The following is an 18482-nucleotide window of genomic DNA, read 5'->3' on the forward strand; positions in this document are numbered from 1 at the left end:
GGATCGGCAACGTTGTTCTGCTATCTTTCTCCACTGCCATTATAACGTGGACCTCTCAATAGTCACGTGTCTCGCTTGATGAAATATAATTGATAATTTCAAACGAGGATGAACAGTTAATATTACATCAATAAACCTGTATCAGCCAACATCTATATAAGGCATTGACAAGACAGAGGATCGTTGTTCTCCTATCTTTCTCCACTGTCATCATAACGTGGACCTCACTATAGTTGACCGAGCGAAGTGAGGTCTAAGATTCAAATCGACAGTTTGTCATCTCTCTTAATGTTTGAATGTTTAAATGTTCATATGTTTATATGTTTTCATGTTGCGCATTTACGGCAGAACGCGGTAATAGATTTCCATGAAATTTGACAGGTATGTTCCTTTCTTAATTGCGCGTCGACGTTTATACAAGGTTTTTGGAAATTTTCAATTTCAAGGATAATATAGAAGGAAAAAGGAGCCTCCTTCATACGCCAATATTAGAGTAAAAATCAGACTATAGAATTATTGTACATAAATCAGCTGACAAGTGATTACACAGATGTGTGGAGAAGCCAGTCTATTGCTGTATTTCCATAAGGTCTATAGTTCAATCAGGTACTTGTGGATGAGAATTCTGCGTGAGATCTACTGTTCAGAGAACTACTAGTAAAATATAATTGATCATTTTAAACGAGAATGAACAGTTAATATTAAATCAATAAACCTGTATCAGCTACCGTCTATAGAAGGCATTGAAAAGACAGAGGATCGGCAACGTTGTTCTCCTATCTTTCTCCACTGTCATCATAACGTGGACCTCACTATAGTTGACCGAGCGAAGTGAGGTCTAAGATTCAAATCGACGGTTTTTCATCTCTCTTAATGTTTGAATGTTTATATGTTTCTATGTTGCGCATTTACGGCAAAACGCGGTAATAGATTTTCATGAAATTTGACAGGTATGTTCCTTTTTTAATTGCGCGTCGACGTATTCAACAAGGTTTTTGAAAATTTCGCATTTCAAGGATAATATAGAAGGGAAAAGGAGCCTCCTTCATACGCCAATATTGGAGTAAAAATCAGACTATAGAATAAATTATTCATCATGAATCAGCTGACAAGTGATTACACAGATGTGTGGAGAAGCCAGTCGATTGCTGTATTTCCATAAGGTCTATAGTTCAATCAGGTACTTGTGGATGAGAATTCTGCGTGAGATCTACTGTTCAGAGAACTACTAGTAAATTATAATTGATCATTTTAAACGAGAATGAACAGTTAATATCAAATCAATAAACCTGTATCAGCTACCGTTTATAGAAGGCATTGACAAGACAGAGGATCGGCAACGTTTCCCCACCACCACTGCCATTATAACGTAGACCTCACTATAGTATTAATCTGCAGCTCCATCCTATGGCTGAACCTCAATTTCTCCCAGCCTCCTCAACTATGTCCCTCTCTGCAATCTGTGGCGGAAACTGTCAAAAAGGGAGAACTCAAGCGATGCAGGGAAATTTCGGCCACAAAACAGGGAAATTCCGGGAGCTGGGTGCACACCTGCTATGAGGCAGGGAGTTTTGGAGGACCGTGCGGGTTCATGTTACGTTTTCCCAATTTCTATACAGAGGAAAATTCTCGTGAAAAGCGTCGCGTACTACCCGGAAAACCCTTTCAATAAATTCGAATCCGAGGTGCTAGTGAACCGATTATAACTTTTCCTATTAGTGTTGTGATTTTCAGAGATTTTCCTAAGGGAAAAACTCTTTCAACTTCCAAATCGGATATTTACATCATTATTAGGTGAGTCAAACCATTTATATTTCTGTCTCTTATAACTGAGAACTCCCATAGTGAAGTCCACGTTATAATGGCAGTGGAGAAAGATAGAACAACGTTGACGATCCTCTGTCTTGTCAATGCCTTCTATAGACGGTAGCTGATACAGGTTTATTGCTGTAATATTATTAACTGTTCATTCTCGTTTAAAATGATCAATTATCCTATTATATTAAGCGAACAATTCTAGTATTTTTATTTGTGGTTATTTATGTTCATCGGATCTCGAAAAAGGCTTTAACGATTTTCACGAAATTTGGAACATAGTAGGTTGATGATATAAAAATTCGATTGCACCAGGTCTCATCGCTGGGGAAACTTGCTGAACGACATTAAAAGGATAATTCATCTTGGCTGAATTAACATCAATTATATTAACTGTTTATCATCGTTTAATATAATCAATTATATTTTATCAAGCAATAAATTATATTTTTCAATAATTCTATAATCAAGATGAAAATATATTTTGTTGATTAATTACTAGTTCTACATTGTTGATTGATTAAGTACTTCATTTATGTAGATTACAATATATACTGGCTTATACACTTATATACAATAGCTTACAATACAGCAAAATTATAGATGAATTTACATAATATAGACTAAGAAAATGATTTTTGAACTGCATATGATATGAAAAAAACAATTGGTAATAGCTATAGTTGATATTGTAATGCATCTACATAAATTGGTGGAGCTTTGGACATATCAATGTCCATTCTTTTCTTGAGAAGAATTGCTAATTGTTGAAAGACAATCTGGCAACAGAGCAAAGCGAGAAAGAGATCCGCTTTGTTGAATGATAGACAAGGATAGCAATACCATTGCTAATCAAACACTGCCATTATAACGTGGACCTCACTATGATACCTTAATAGTATCTTAGTAATCATGCATTCATCAGAGTTGATAATAATTGAACGAGCGTTAGCGAGTTCTCACTTTTGACCCACTCAAGGCCATCCTTGTTGTCCGTCACTTTGTATGTTCTACAATAACTTTAGAAAGAATTGATCAATCAGCTTCAAATTTTGAACAACTATTGTTGGAACAGCTCAAGTTCGTTGCACAACAAAATTTACTCACTCGTTCCTTTTCCAGGATATAAAGATGACATTGGAAGTGTATGAGAAAAACATATGTTGTGTTGTCTCCTGTTTGCAGACTAGATTTTTCTTTAGCGAACAGTATTGTATCCAATGATCTGTTATATCATTGGTATAATGGAATTTGTCATGTAAGTGATATCATTGAATAAAACTTGATTTGATTTGATTTATCATTTAGTCAGCTGGAATTAATTGAAAACAATTTCTTAAATTTTTCCATTAATTTCAAAATGTTGATGCTGTTTGGGAGTTATCACACAGACTGTCATTTATGCGACGACACATGTTTCAGCTGAATAATTGACCGAGCGAAGTGAGGTCTAAGATTCAAGTCGACGGTTTGGCATTACTCTTAATGTTTAAATGTTTATATGTTGCGCATTTACGGCGAAACACGGTAATAGATTTTCATGAAATTTGACAGGAGGTATGTTCCTTTTTTAATTGCGCGTCGACGTATATACAAGGTTTTTCGAAATTTTGCATTTCAAGGATAATATAATAGGAAAAAGGGAGCCTCCCTCATACGTCAATATTAGAATAAAAATCAGACTATAGAATTATTCATCATAAATCAGCTGTCTAGTTGACTATAATACTACCCGTTCAAAAATATCGAATATCTTGAAAATGTATCTTCCTATTAACGTTAGTAGACAGTTGACTACTAGTAGTTCTGTGAACAGTATACCTCGCGCTCAGTTAGTTACATTGACCTGTTGTTATGTTTTCTCAAAAATTGATAAATAATTTATCAATTAGAAATGTCTAGAAAAAAATCCTCAATAAACATAGAGCTTTCTGTCCTATCGTACCGTGACGTGTCGTCCCGGAATGTGAGTGTGAGCGCTGTTATCAGGTCTACAACGTTGATGGAAACATACATTTTCAAGATGTTCGATGTTTTTGAACGGGTAGTATTATAATCCACTAGACAGCTGATTTATGATGAATAATTCTATAGTCTGATTTTTACACTAATATTGGCGTATGAAGGAGGCTCCTTTTTCCTTTTATATTATCCTTGAAATGCAAAATTTTCAAAAACCCTGTATATACGTCGACGCGCAATTTAAAAAGGAACATATCTGTAAAATTTCATAAATAGTACTTTACGTAACAAGTCCGGTAACGATAATTTACCGCATAAGTAAGATTGTTTATGCCCGAAACGTAGTTGAGGGCAGAATTATCATACGAATGCGGTAAATACGTTACCGTACAAGTTATGTACAATATTTTTCGTCATACTTATCTGAAAAAGAATAATATTGCTGAGAAACAGATAACATTACCTGCTGCTGCTCGAGCTTGTTCATTCTATAAACATGCCCTAGCCCGTAGTGCCTAGTTCATAACAGACAGACCCTTCAAGCTCAAATAAAATAATAACGGCCTAAATTATAAGATTTCAGATGAGTTCTTATAACTTGAAACTCCTTAAATGAGTTCTTTAATTATTTGTGTAGGTATATTAATTACTCAGATGTTATTAGGACTCAGTAGAGTCCTAACATACTCGACTGTAAAGAGAACATAAATGATCTCTCTACAGTATAGTATGCTGTAATGAAAATCACATGTTTTCTTGTTCTGCAAACAGCTGTTTACCGGTTTGATTTAATGCATGGAAAACAGCTGCAATTGAGTATGATAAAAAATGTATTACCGCGTTTTGCTGTAAATGTGGAACATAGATATTAACATATAAACATAAAGAGAAATTCCAAACCGTCGACTTGTATCTCAGACCTCACTTCGCTCGGTCAATAATGATTCAACTGTGAATATTGTGATTCAACAAGAACAGGTGACATTAGATAGTTGTGGATGAGAAAACTGCGTGAGGTCTACTGTTCACAGAACTACTAGTATAAAAGGAAAAAGGAGCCTCCTTCATACGCCAATATTAGACTGAAAATCAGACTATAGAATTATTAATCATAAATCAGCTGACAAGTGATTACACAGATGTGTGGAGAAGCCAGTCTATTGCTGTATTTCCATAAGGTCTATAGTTTCAATCAGGTACTTGTGGATGAGAATACTGCGTGAGGTCTACTGTTCACAGAACTACTAGTATTTTGTTTCATACAAAGGTATAGCAATTCACACATATACTTACATACACTCCAGTAGATACATGATATACAAATATATAAACACCAGATTCTCATATATATTTACTAGAGATATATATTTACTAGGAGTCCCCAATGCACGAAAGCAAGCTGTACTCAAAATCCCTATATAAACCCTTCTGTGGCGGTTCGGTTGTTTGTGGTACTGTAAGACCTACATACACTTCCAAAAACCCTTACCCCCACCAACCCTCTCCAGCCAACATAACTCTTGAAAGGGTTGCAATTGGGGGGTGGGGAGAGTGAGAGGGAAACAAAGAAATTTATGTGGGAATTTATGTTCTGGCGACAGAGTACAGTGCAGCCTAGAAACAGCTTGGCTTGCTTTGACAGACCGGCTTTGCTTTTTCGTTTTCTTCTTCTTCTTTTTCTTTCTTCTTCTTCTCCTCCTCCTCATCCTGCTTCTTCTCTATCCACTTCTTTTATTCTCACTTATTCTTGTTGTTGTTCTTCTTCTTCTCCTTCTACTCCTCCTGCTTTTCTTTCTCCTTCTTCTGTTTCTTCTCTTTCTCCATCTACTTTTTGTTGTTGTCTTCTTCTTCCTCTCCTGCTACTTCTTCTATTTTTCTTCTTCTTCTTCTTCTTTTCCTTCCTCACCTGTCATCTACAGTTACATCCGTCTCCTTCTTCATCATCTTCTTATTCTTCATCATCATCTTCTTCTTCTTCTTCTTCTACTTCTTCTCCTTCTACTCTTTATACTTCTTCTCCTTCTTCTTCCTACTTCTCCCCAACCTTCTTCCTCTACTTCTTCATATTCTCCTTCTTCTTCTTCTTCTTCTTATGTCTCCTTCTCCTTCTCATTCTACTCCTTTCATTCTCAACTCTTCTCCTTCGTCTTCTTCCTCTTCTTCTTCTTCTTCTTCTTCTTCTTCTTCTTCTTCTTCTTCTTATTCTTGTTCTTATATAATTGTGCCGCCAAATCAAGAGTAAAGAACCAGGTAGCAACATTCTACTCAAGTTGAAGAAGGAGGTGGTGAAGAAGGAGTAGGAGGAGAAGAAGGAGAAAGGAGTAGGAGGAGAGGAAGAAGATGGTGGTGAAGAGGTTGTGCATGAGGGAGGAGGGGGTTGAAGGAGAAGTAGAAGAAGAAGAAGAAGACGAAGTGAGAGTAGAAGAAGTAGATAGAGAATGAGAAGAAAGAGGAGAAGAAAAAAAGAGGAAAAGGAGAAGGAGAAAGAAAATGAAGAAGTAGGAGAAAAAAAAAAGACGAAGGAGTAAAAAAAGATGGAGCTACCCTCCTCATTTCTCCTTCTTCTTTTCCACCACAACCTCCTCTTCTCCTACTTCTCCTTCTTCCTCCTCCTGCTTCTCTATCTACTTCTTCCACTCTCACTTTTTCTTCTTCTTCTTCTTCTTTTTCTTCCTCTTGTTCTCCTCTTCTTCTTCCTCTCTTCTTCAACATCATCTTCTACTTCTTCTTCTTCTTCCTCTTCCACTACTTCTTCCCCTTCTACTTCTTGTTATTTCTCTTCTTGTTCTTCTTCTTCGTCTTCTTCCTTCTCCACCCGCTTCAGGGCTTTGGTATCCTGGTCGCCCCCTGAGAGACTTGCTTTTCAACTAGAGCGAAATATTTATGTTGGCACTTCTGCAATCCTTTGCACTGTTCCAGTTGACAATCACTCTCTCACTCCCTCACTCACTATCACCCTCCCTCTATCTCCCTCTCTCTGAGGGGGAGAGTTTTTTGGTAGAGAGTTAGTGGGGAGGATATTTTTAATATTCTTTCCGAAGAATGGACATTGATATGTCCAAAGCTCCGCCAATTTATGTACATGCATAACAATATAATTATTATCTATAGTTATTATTATTACAAATTGCTTTTTCATATCATATACAGTTCAATAATTATTTTCTTAGTCTATATTATGTAAATTCATCTATAATTTTGCTGTATTGTAAGCTATTGTATATAAGTGTATAAGCCAGTATATATTGTAATCTACATTAATAGAGTACTCAAATCAATCAATCAATCAATCAATCAATCTATCACCATCTCTCTGATTCGCAGAAACCGTCGACTTGAATCCTAGACCTCACTTCGCTCGGTCAATTACTCTTCAAGAATGAAAAATTGGATTCTAGTATGTTTATAAAAAGAGAAATGCAGAAGCGTAGACTCGAATCTTAGACCTCACTTCGCCCGGTCAAAAAAATCATCATTGAAGTGTATCATGATACGGAAAAAGCAATTTGGAATGTGATAATATTGGTACACATCTAAATAAGATATCTCTTTCAATATGGCATCTACTCGAGAGGGAGAAGAAAATGGGTGAAGAAGATGAAAAAAAGAAGAGGAAGAAGAAGAAGAAGAAGAAGAAGAAGAAGAAGAAGAAGAAAAGGAAGAAGAAGAAGAAGAAAAAGATTGATTGGAGAGGACAGTTTGGAGAGTTTTAGCACTTGAATAAGGGATGTGTATTAGATAGAGATAGAAAGTGGTGGAAAGTGTTCGCTTCATCCCTCGACAAGCTAACTCGAAAAACTCTTTCTACCATGAGACAGGGGTGGGGGGTTGGTTAAATAGAAGGGGTGGAACACCTCCCATTGAAATGCTAATGGAACAGTTATTATAGAATAACATAAAACGGAACGTTTTTGCCGATGAATGAGATGAAACGAAAATAGCAACGTTTTCAGCCAGTAATTGGGTGCGTGAAGCGAGTTATAAGGTTCGCTGCAAGGCACATGTTTCAATTTTTCAATTTTCACTTCAATTATCTCAAAATACTGTTTTCTATTTGTCTTAATAGATCTCACATCTTGTCGTATATACTGGGATCCAATTATTATTCATTTTTACTTTCCTTGCCCTATTACCATAGGTAAGGAAAGTATTGCTTTCCGAAAAAATTAAGGTACCCCAATTTCTAAATTTCTATACGTTTCAAGGTCCCCTGAGTCCAAAAAACTGGTTTTTGGGTATTGGTCTGTATGTGTGTGTGTGTGTGTGTGTGTGTGTGTGTGTTGTGTGTGTGTGTGGTGTGTGTGTGTGTGTGTGTATGAGTGTATGTGCGTCTGTGTACACGATATCTCATCTCCCAATTAACGGAATGACTTGAAATTTGGAACTTAAGGTCCTTTCACTATAAGGATCCGACACGAACAATTTCGATCAAATGCAATTCAAAATGGCGGCTAAAACGGCGAAAATGTTGTCAAAAACAGGGTTTTTCGTGATTTTCTCGGAAACGGCTCCAACGATTTCGATCAAATTCATATCTAAAATAGTCATCGATAAGCTCTATCAACTGCCACAAGTCTCATATCTGTAAAAATTTCAGTAGCTCCGCCCCATCAATGCAGATAGATTCCCAATTATCAAGCTTCAGATACAATTGAAACGAAAAAAATCAAATGGAGTAGATTGAGCATGAAAATCTCTACAATTAATGTTCAGTAACATTTTCACCTAAAATTGAAAATAAGCTTTAAATTCGAGAAAATGTGATTATTCAATTGCAAATTATTGTTGATTCCATTAAATCATTCACTATGAAGAGATAGCAGACCTCATGTGTGTCTCCAGCGTTATTGCCCTGTCACCAGCTGGCTCAAATCTTTGAATAGTAGACTTGAAATGCGCGGGAACACTAGCGTCAGGTGAAGAATTTTCATAACGGCAAGGAAAGTTGTGTGAGTGCGCCACACCAGATTTTCACTCTAATATTGGCGTATGAAGGAGGCTCCCTTTTCATTTTGTATTATCCTTGAAATAAACAGTTTTCAAAAACATTGTGTATACGTCGAAGCGCAATTGAAAAAGGAACATACCTGTCAAATTTCATGAAAATCTATTACCGCGTTTAGCCGTAAATGCGCAACATATACACATATAAACATTTAAACATTCAAACATTCAAACATTCAAACATTAAGAGAAATGCCAAACCGTCGACTTGAATATTAGACCTCACTTCGCTCGGTCAATAATAATGATCGAGATGATATATCATTCCAAGGTTGGAAAAACGCTCTTAATTTCATCTATTAAAAATCTCATGCTTCTGAAGTTATAATGGAATAAATTTGAAATGATTTAAAACAAATTTGTTGGGATTTCGAAGGTTATAAATATTAAAATATGCGTTTCAGAGGAAAATTTCATGAAACAAAAATTGTGGAGGAAGATTTTTAGAATATCTTGAAAAAACAGCACTTTTCACTCTAGATATACAAATAACTATTGTTTTATAGCAAACACTGAAAATGTGTCGAAAACCAGTAATTTTTTGTTTGACGAACAATGATTGTCCAAACTTTTAAAAATGTTTGTCCCTGAGCTCCTCAACAAACATGTTTGTCGAACACTTGTTCAGTGTGAACACGGCTTAACGTGGACCTCGCTATAATCTCAGCGTAGACCATAAAATTCTCACCCTTGTCAGGTGTTCAACCCCCAGCTTCATTAAAAAGTAGTTAACACAAGCCAAGTGTAGACACTGGTATTTTACGCTTTTTCCAGAGGCTATTCCGGAGATACTATCTAAAGCGAGATCCACGTTATAATGGCAGTGTTTGCTTAGCAATGGTATTGCTATCCTTGTCTATCATTCAACAAAGCGGATTGCGCTATCTTTATCTCGCTTTTCTCTGTTGCTAGATCGTCTTTCAACAATGTAGAATCAATAATTAATTAACGGAATATTTCATCTTAGTTATGAAAATTATTGAGAAACATAATTTCTTGCCAAATAAAATATGATTGATTATTTTAAACGAAAATGAACAGTTAATTTTACAACAATAAACCTGTATCAGCTACCGTCTATAGAAGGCATTGACAAGATGGAGGAACGGCAACGTTGTTCTCCTATCTTTTTCCACTGCCATTACAACGTCTATAGTACGATAGTGAGATCCATGTAATAATGGCAGTGGAGAAAGATAAGAGAACAATGGCAGTGGAGAAGCCAGTCTATTGCTGTATTTCCATAAGGTCTATAGTTTCAATCAGGTACTTGTGGATGAGAATACTGCCATTATAACGTGGACCTCACTATAGTGTTAAAACGGATTGAGTAACTGGAACGGGTAAAATAACGGTGACTGGTTGATTAGTTGGATCTGTTACTTTATTAGTGTTGTACTTGTTGGGGCAGACTGCCGTGAACTCGATTAATTTGTTCTTTTTTCGAAATCCAGTGCTGTGTTTTAATTCCCATTTCACCAGGCATTCATTAAACGCAACATGCATTCTAACAGCGAGGCTACATGTGAATTCTTCTCACCTGAGAATTTAGCAGCTGTTTCCTCACGTGTGAATGAAGTCGCTTTGCATGTGTGTGCGACAGTGAGGTACACGTTTAATCAACGTTGCCAGATCGTTTTCCAACAATTTAGAAGTGTTATTGATCAACACAGTTTTGGATAGGTATTATTCAATGACATGGCATTCATTACTGGAAAATAAATTTCCCGGGCTAATAAAATATCATCGACTGTTAGGTCCACGTTATAATGGCAGTGGATAAAGATAGAAAAATAGCGATTCTCTGAATAATTTAATTATATTTCTACACTGTCGAAAACATACTTGGCATCGTTTTGGACCTAGAAACGGATAGTACCACCGGCTTTGTTGAATGATAGACAAGGATAGCGAAACCAAAGTTGATCAAATACTGCCATTATAACGTGGACCTCACTATAGAGTGAAGTCGTTATAATGACAGTGGAGAAAGATAGGAGAACAACGTTGCAAGACCTCTGTCATGTCAATGCCTACTATAGACGGTAGCTGATACAGGTTTAATTGACCGAGCGAAGTGAGGTCTAAGATTCAAGTCGACTGTTTGGCGTTTCTCTTAATGTTTGAATGTTTGAATGTTTGAATGTTTGAATGTTTGAATGTTTGAATGTTTGAATGTTTGAATGTTTGAATGTTTGAATGTTTGAATGTTCAAATGTTTAAATGTTTATATGTTGCGCATTCACGGCGAAACGCGGTAATAGATTTTCATGAAATTTGACAGGTATGTTCCTTTTTTAATCGACATATATACAAGGTTTTTGAAATTTTTCATTTCAAGGATAATATAAAAGGAAAAAGGAGCCTCCTTCATACAAAAATTTTAGAGTAAAATCAGATTATAGAATTATTCATCATAAATCAGCTGTCTAGTGGACTTATAATACTACCCGTTCAAAAACATCGAACATCTTGAAAATGTATCTTTCCATCAACGTTGAAGACAGTTGCAGCCAGACCTGATAACAGCGCTCACACTCACATTCCGGGACGACACGTCACGGTACGATAGGACAGAAAGCTCTATGTTTATTAGGATTTCTTCTAGACATTTTAAATTGATAAATTATTTATTGATTTTTGAGAAAACATAACAACAGGTCAATGTAACTTACTGAGCGCGAGGTCTACCGTTCACACAACTACTAGTACAATGTAATCTGAGCTTGATAGGCAACTCAATAATAATTTGATACAAAACTACAAAACTTTGACAACAGTGCAGAGGTAGGGAAGGATAGCGCTATCTTCATTGTGGAATGATAGACAAGGATAGCAACACCAATGTTGATCAAATACTGCCATTATAACGTGGACCTCACTATGGGAATATTATACATAGACCACCACAAAATGATACAGTATCATCTGAGCTTGATACACAACACCATAATGTGATACAAAACTTTCAAACTTTGGCAACAGTGCAGAGGTATGGAAGGATAGCGCTATCTTCATTGTGGATTGATAGACAAGGATAGCAACACCAATGTTGATCAAATACTGCCATTATAATGTGGACCTCACTATGGGAATATGATACATAGACCACCATGAAATGATACAGTATCATCTAAGCTTGATACACAACACCGTTATTTGATACAAAACTTTAAAACTTTGGCAACAGTGCAGAGGTAGGAAAGGATAGTATCATCTGCTTTGTGGAATGATAGACGAGGATAGCAACACCAATGTCAATCAAATACTGCCATTATAACATGGACCTCACTATAGGAAGATGATACATAGACCACCAAAAAATGATACAGTATCATCTAAGCTTGATACACAACACCATGATTTGATACAAAACTTTCAAACATTGGCAACAGTGCAGAGGTAGGAAAGGATATTATCATCTGCTTTGTCGAATGATAGACAAGGATAGCAACACCAATGTTAATCAAATACTGCAATAATTATATAACGTGGACCTTACTGTGGGAAGATGATACAACAAACATGATATGATACAGTATCATCTAAACTTGATACACAACACCATGATTTGATACAAATATAGCTCCAAAAACCTGAGAGAAACCTTTTTTCAACTCTGTATTGGAATTCAAATCTCGCTTTACACACAGGAGATTTTCACTATAGGTAGATGATACAGTATCAACACAAAATGATACAGTATCATCCAAACATGATACACTACACCATGATTTGATACAAATTTGATACAAATATAGCTCCAAAAACCTGAGAGAAACCTTTTTTCAACTCTGTATTGAAATTCAAATCTCGCCCTACACACAGGAGATTTTCACTATAGGTAGATGATACAGTATCAACACAATATGATACAGTATCATCTAAACTTGATACACAACACCATGATTTGATACAAATATAGCTCCAAAAACCTGAGAGAAACCTTTTTTCAACTCTGTATTGAAATTCAAATCTCGCTTTACACACAGGACATTTTCACTATAGGTAGATGATACAGTATCAACAAAATATGATACAGTATCATCTAAACTTGATACACAACACCATGATTTGATACAAATATAGCTCCAAAAACCTGAGAGAAACCTTTTTCCAACTCTGTATTGAAATTCAAATCTCGCTTTACACACAGGACATTTTCACTATAGGTAGATGATACAGTATCAACAAAATATGATACAGTATCATCTAAACTTGATACACAACACCATGATTTGATACAAATATAGTTCCAAAAACCTGAGAGAAACCTTTTTTCAACTCTGTATTTAAATTCAAATCTCGCTTTCAACACAGGAGATTTTCATATCATAGACTTTTTTTAACAGACTTTAACTTGTTCAATGGCTGTAAGTTAGCACGTCGTACTTGGAGGCTGCAAAAGTTGTCAACTTGTAGAACTGTAAAGTTGCAAAAGTTGCAAAAGTTGCTTAGCAGGTTGCTTCCTGGTTCTACACTCTAGACTTGGCGGCCCAATTATAGAGGAAGAAAAAGAGTAGAAGATGAAGAAGAAGAAGAAGAAGATGAAGAAGGATGAGGAGGAGAAGGAGGAGGAGGAGGAGGAGGAGGAGAAGAAGTAACAAATGTAGAAAAGTTTGAAGAACAAGGAAGGAGGAGAGGGACAAGAAGGGGAAGGAGAAGAATTAGTAAAGAAGAAGAAGGAGAAGGAGAAGAATTAGTAAAGAAGAAGAAGGAGAAGGAGAAGAATTAGTAAAGAAGAAGAAGGATAAGAATTAGTAAAGAAGAAGAAGGAGAAGGAGAAGAATTAGTAAAGAAGAAGAAGGAGAAGAATTAGTAAAGAAGAAGAAGGAGAAGAATTAGGAAGAAGAAGGAGAAGGAGAAGAATTAGTAAAGAAGAAGAAGAAGAAAGAGATGGAGTAGGGGAGGAGAAGAAGAAGTAAAAAATGTAGAAAAGTTTGAAGAACAAGGAAGGAGGAGAGGGTTAAGAAGAGGAAGGAGAATAATTAGTAACGTAGAAGAAGGAGGAAGAGAAGAATTAGTAGAAGAAGAAGAAGAAGAAAGAGAAGGAGTGGGAGAGGAGAAGGAGAAGTAAAAAATGTAGAAAAGATTGAAGAACAAGGAAGGAGGAGAGGGTTAAGAAGGGGAAGGAGAATAATTAGTAACGAAGAAGAAGGAGAAAGAGAAGAATTAGTAGAAGAAGAGGTAGGAGGATGAGTAGGAGTGGGAGGAGTAGTAGGAGGCGGAGGAGGATGATGAGGAGGAAACGAACATAGAGAAGGGGAGGAGGATGGGTAGAGAAGGGGAGGAGGAGAAGAATGAGATTGATTGATTGATTGATTGATTGAGTACTTTATTTATGTAGATTACAATATATACTGGCTTATACACTTATATACAATAGCTTACAATACAGCAAAGTTATAGATGAATTTACATAATATAGACTAAGAGAATAATTATTGAACTGTATATGATATGAAAAAGCAATTTGTAATATAATAACTATAGATAATTATATTGTAATGCATCTACATAAATTGGCGGATCTTTGGACATATCAATGTCCATTCTAAGGAAACAATATTCAATATATCCTCCCCACTAACTCTCTACCAAAGAGGAGGAGACGAAGGTAGAGGAGGAGGAGAAGTAAGCGGTGTAGAGAAGTTGGAAGAACATGGAAGAAGCAGAGGGAGAAATACAGAAAAAGGAGAAGGAGAATATAAAGATGGAGAAGTAGAAGTAGAAGAAGAAGAAGAAGAGAAAGAAGAAGAGCAAGGAGAAGAATATGGAGAAGATGATGATGATGAAGAAGAAGAAGAAGAAGAAGAAGAAGAAGAAGAAGAAGAAGTAGAAGAAGACGTAGAAAGTTGAGTATGTTGGAAGATGTTTGCAAGTAAAGATGGAATGAATGGCGGTTCAAATTATCTACATAGAGCTGTGTGCCGCTGTATTCTATGCAAGGAGGATGATGAATACATTCACATTTCTGCCATCAATGAGTGCTCTCTCTTCTTCTCCTCTTCCTTCTTCTCCTCCTTCTCCACCACCTTCTTCTTCTTCTTCTTCTTCTTCTTCTTCTTCTTCTTCTTCTTCTTCTTCTTCTTCTTCTTCCTCTTCTTCTTCTTCTTCTTCTTCTTCTTCTTCTTCTTCTTCCCCTTCCTCTTCTTCTTCTTCTTCTTCTCTGTTTATTGGTTCCATTTATTGGTGAATTGAAATCATTTATATTGAAATTTCACCTACAGTTTAAGGTGAGTTCCAAACCACCGGAAGCGATTTTATAACTCATAAAGCGGTGACTCTGGAACCATAGAGAAACAATAGCTTGAGTAGATATGCCATGGTATGGGGCGTTAATGTCGCAATTTTTACTGTTATCTCAAGCCTAAAGTCCACGTAGTTCTTTCCTGTGAAGCTTTATTACGCTGGTAGTCTCTCATATTGTGCCGTTCATACACTCTTACCCCAACAAAACAGTAAAGGTCGACAATAATCGACAGTAATCAGCTTGAGATAACAGTAAAAGTTGCGACATAATCGCCCTATACCATGGGATATCTACTTACGCTATTGTTTCTCTATGCCGGAACTCTGGGAACAAGTTGGAAAAGCGCAATTTTGAAAAGGGAAAGTCTTTTAAGATGGAAATGAAACTTCTAAATTTACCGTGTTGACAGTCACCGATTATAAATGTATCCGATAATGTATCACCTCTATAGTGGGGTCCACGTTATAATGGCAGTGGATAAAGATAGAAGAATAGCGATGCCGATTCTCTGCATAAATTAATTATATTTCTATTTGGCATCGTTGTGGACCTAGAAAACGATAGTACCACCGGCTTTGTCGTATGATAGACAAGGATAGCAAAGCCAAAGTTGATCAAATACTGTCATTATAACGTGGACCTCACTATAATTCTACTGTGTTGACAGTCACCGATTATAAATGTATCCGATAATGTATCACCTCTATCAGGTTTGAAATTTATTCCCGTGTAATAAATAGAGACTAAGCTAAGCAAATGTGAGAGAAATAGAGTTGAAGAGAGACAGAAAAGGTATAGGGGAAGTTTAAGAAAGAGCTTAGGTAAGGCTGAGCTATAAAAAATGTCATCAGAGTAATTTACAGAATGAGTTATTCGTTAATGCATCCTTTATCACTTTCCATTGTCGGTGGAAAATTATTTATCCCAGAGTTTTTCTCATTTGTGGGGTTTTCTTTTTCAGCGCTTTTCTATCGATATAATTTTTTTTGAGAGGAAGTAATATAAGCCAATGAAAGGGGAGAGGAACAGAACGATAGAGTGAGTGTGTGTTGGTGAGAGAGAATGATTGAGTACTTTTATTTATGTAGATTACAATCTATACTGGCTTACACACTTATACAATAGCTTTGGATGAATTCAAATAACTTATCAATGTCCATTCTTTGGGAAGAATATTAAAAATATCCTTCCCAGTAACTGAGAGAGAGAGAGAGAAAGAGTGACAGATCATATTAGATTAGATTAGATATGATACTGTATCATATTGTGTTGATACTGTATCATGTGTGGTGATCTTTGTATCATCTTCCTCCAGTGAGGTCCACGTCTATCATCCTTGTATCATATTTGTGTCATCTTCCTTTCTTTTATTGTAAGAGAGGGCTGAGTGCGCCCTAACTTCGCCCTCCTAGATCTAAAATGAAAGCAGTCATTCTGTTCTATTCTATTCATCATTTCTGTGACACTTCTTTACTTTCCTTGCCCTATTTACCATAGGTAAGGAAAGTATTTCTTTCCGAAAAAAATTAAGGTAACCCAATCTCTAAATCTCTATACGTTTCAAGGACCCCTGAGTCCTAGAAAGTGGTTTTTGGGTATTGGTCTGTATGTGTGTGTGTGTGTATGAGTGTATGTGCGTCTGTGTATACGATATCTCATCTCCCAATTAACGGAATGACTTGAAATTTGGAATTAAGGTCCTTTCACTATAAAGATCCGACACGAACAATTTCGATCAAATGCAATTGAATATGGCGGCTGAAATGCCGAAAATGTTGTCAAAAACAGGGTTTTTCGCGATTTTCTCGAAAACGGCTCCAACGATTTCGATTGAAGTTATACCTAGAATAGTCATCGATAAGCTCTATCAACTTCCACAAGTCTCATATCTGTAAAAATTTCAGGAGCTCCGCCCCATCTATGCAAAGTTTGATTTTAGATTCCCAATTATCAGGCTTCAGATACAATTTGAAAAAAAAATTCGAGTGGAATAGATTGAGCATGAAAATCTCTACAATAAATTGATGTCCAGTAACATGTTCACCTAAAATTTGGAAATAAGCTCGAAATTCGAGAAAATGTGATTATCCAATTGCAAAACTGTTGGCAAATGTTGATTCTATCAAATGATTCACTATGAAGAGATAGCAGACCTCGTGTCCCCCCAGAGTTATCGCCCTGTCACCAGCTGGCTCAAATATTTGAATAGTAGACTTGAGATGCGCGGGAACACTAGCGTCACGTGATCAATTTTCATAACGGCAAGGAAAGTTGTGTGAGTGCGCCACACCAGATTTTTATACAAGATTTGAGTTCTGTCACTTTATTATGTTAGTTTCAAATTGAAGAACTTATCTATAATATAGTAAAGGGAAGATTTTGCTCTCACACGTAAAGGATAGGAAAATTATGTTTGACGCATCATCATGTCTAAACTACTGGACTGAAACTAACTTTAATGTTGCATATAGATTCTTAATCCACTGAGGTTGGTTCTAAGCCTACTTTAAACTCTTCCAGATTCCAATCGATCAAGTTTTCAGTTTGTCAAGTTTTGAAATAGACCATGCGGAGCAAGTTACCTGCTACCTGCTGTCTCAGTTACTGTTATCTGCTAGTCTATATATTAATTGATTGATCGATTGATTGAGTACTTTATTTATGTGTTCAGATCACAATATATACTGGCTTATACACTTATATACAATAGCTCACAATACAGCAAAATTATAAATGAATTTACATAATATAGACTAAGAAAATAATTATTGAACTGTATATGATATGAAGAAGCAATTTGTAATATAATAACTATAGATAATTATATTGTAACGCATCTACATACATTAGCGGAGCTTTGGACATATCAATGTCCATTCTAAGGAAACAATATTAAAAATATTCTTCCCACTAACTCTCTACCAAAATTAATAATAGAGAGTAGGGTTGTGTTTGTTCGTGTGTTCGTTTGTTCGCATCAAAACATGTCAACTTGTGGATTGCATACCGGAAAAACGGGAATGATTTAGATCTCCAAATTTTTAACATAGATTCTAAAAATATCAATATCGTGCACCTGGAAGCCCAAATTTCAATTTTCCTTCTAGATTTTTCAGAATTATTGTTTAAATTGCTACCTATGCTACCCTACATGAAGTTCTATAGCCCAAAGTGTGTTATTTTATGAGTAGGTTATAATACTGTTACAAGACTATTACTTTTGAACAGCAGTGTAGCGCAATGGTAAAACGCTAGCTTATGGAGTGATGGTTCCTGGGTTCGAGTCCCGATGCTTCCCAATTTTTTTGTTCTTAATTTTTTCCCTCGAAACGTATTATTATCAATTATTCTTCGAAAGAATTTGTTTTCATTACAATTGAACTTGGATTTTATCAAATAATTATTATTTATGTAAAGTTTTGTCACCAGTACAAATGAAATGGAAATA

At 36.0% G+C, this 18482-nt stretch overlaps 1 protein-coding gene across 1 annotated transcript in view; it reads left to right on the plus strand.

The window, feature by feature from the left end:
* Positions 1 to 1587: 1587 nt before the first annotated feature.
* LOC111059596 (hemicentin-1) overlaps positions 1588 to 18482 on the plus strand; it is a 434222-nt gene continuing 417327 nt past the window's right edge. The window contains exon 1 of the mRNA XM_039435906.1: positions 1588 to 1794. The gene's annotated coding sequence lies outside the window, so the exon portion shown is untranslated. The remainder of the gene's footprint in view (positions 1795 to 18482) is intronic.

This window comes from Nilaparvata lugens, chromosome 9 (genome assembly GCF_014356525.2).
Source record: "Nilaparvata lugens isolate BPH chromosome 9, ASM1435652v1, whole genome shotgun sequence".
Taxonomy (NCBI): Eukaryota; Metazoa; Arthropoda; class Insecta; order Hemiptera; family Delphacidae; genus Nilaparvata; species Nilaparvata lugens.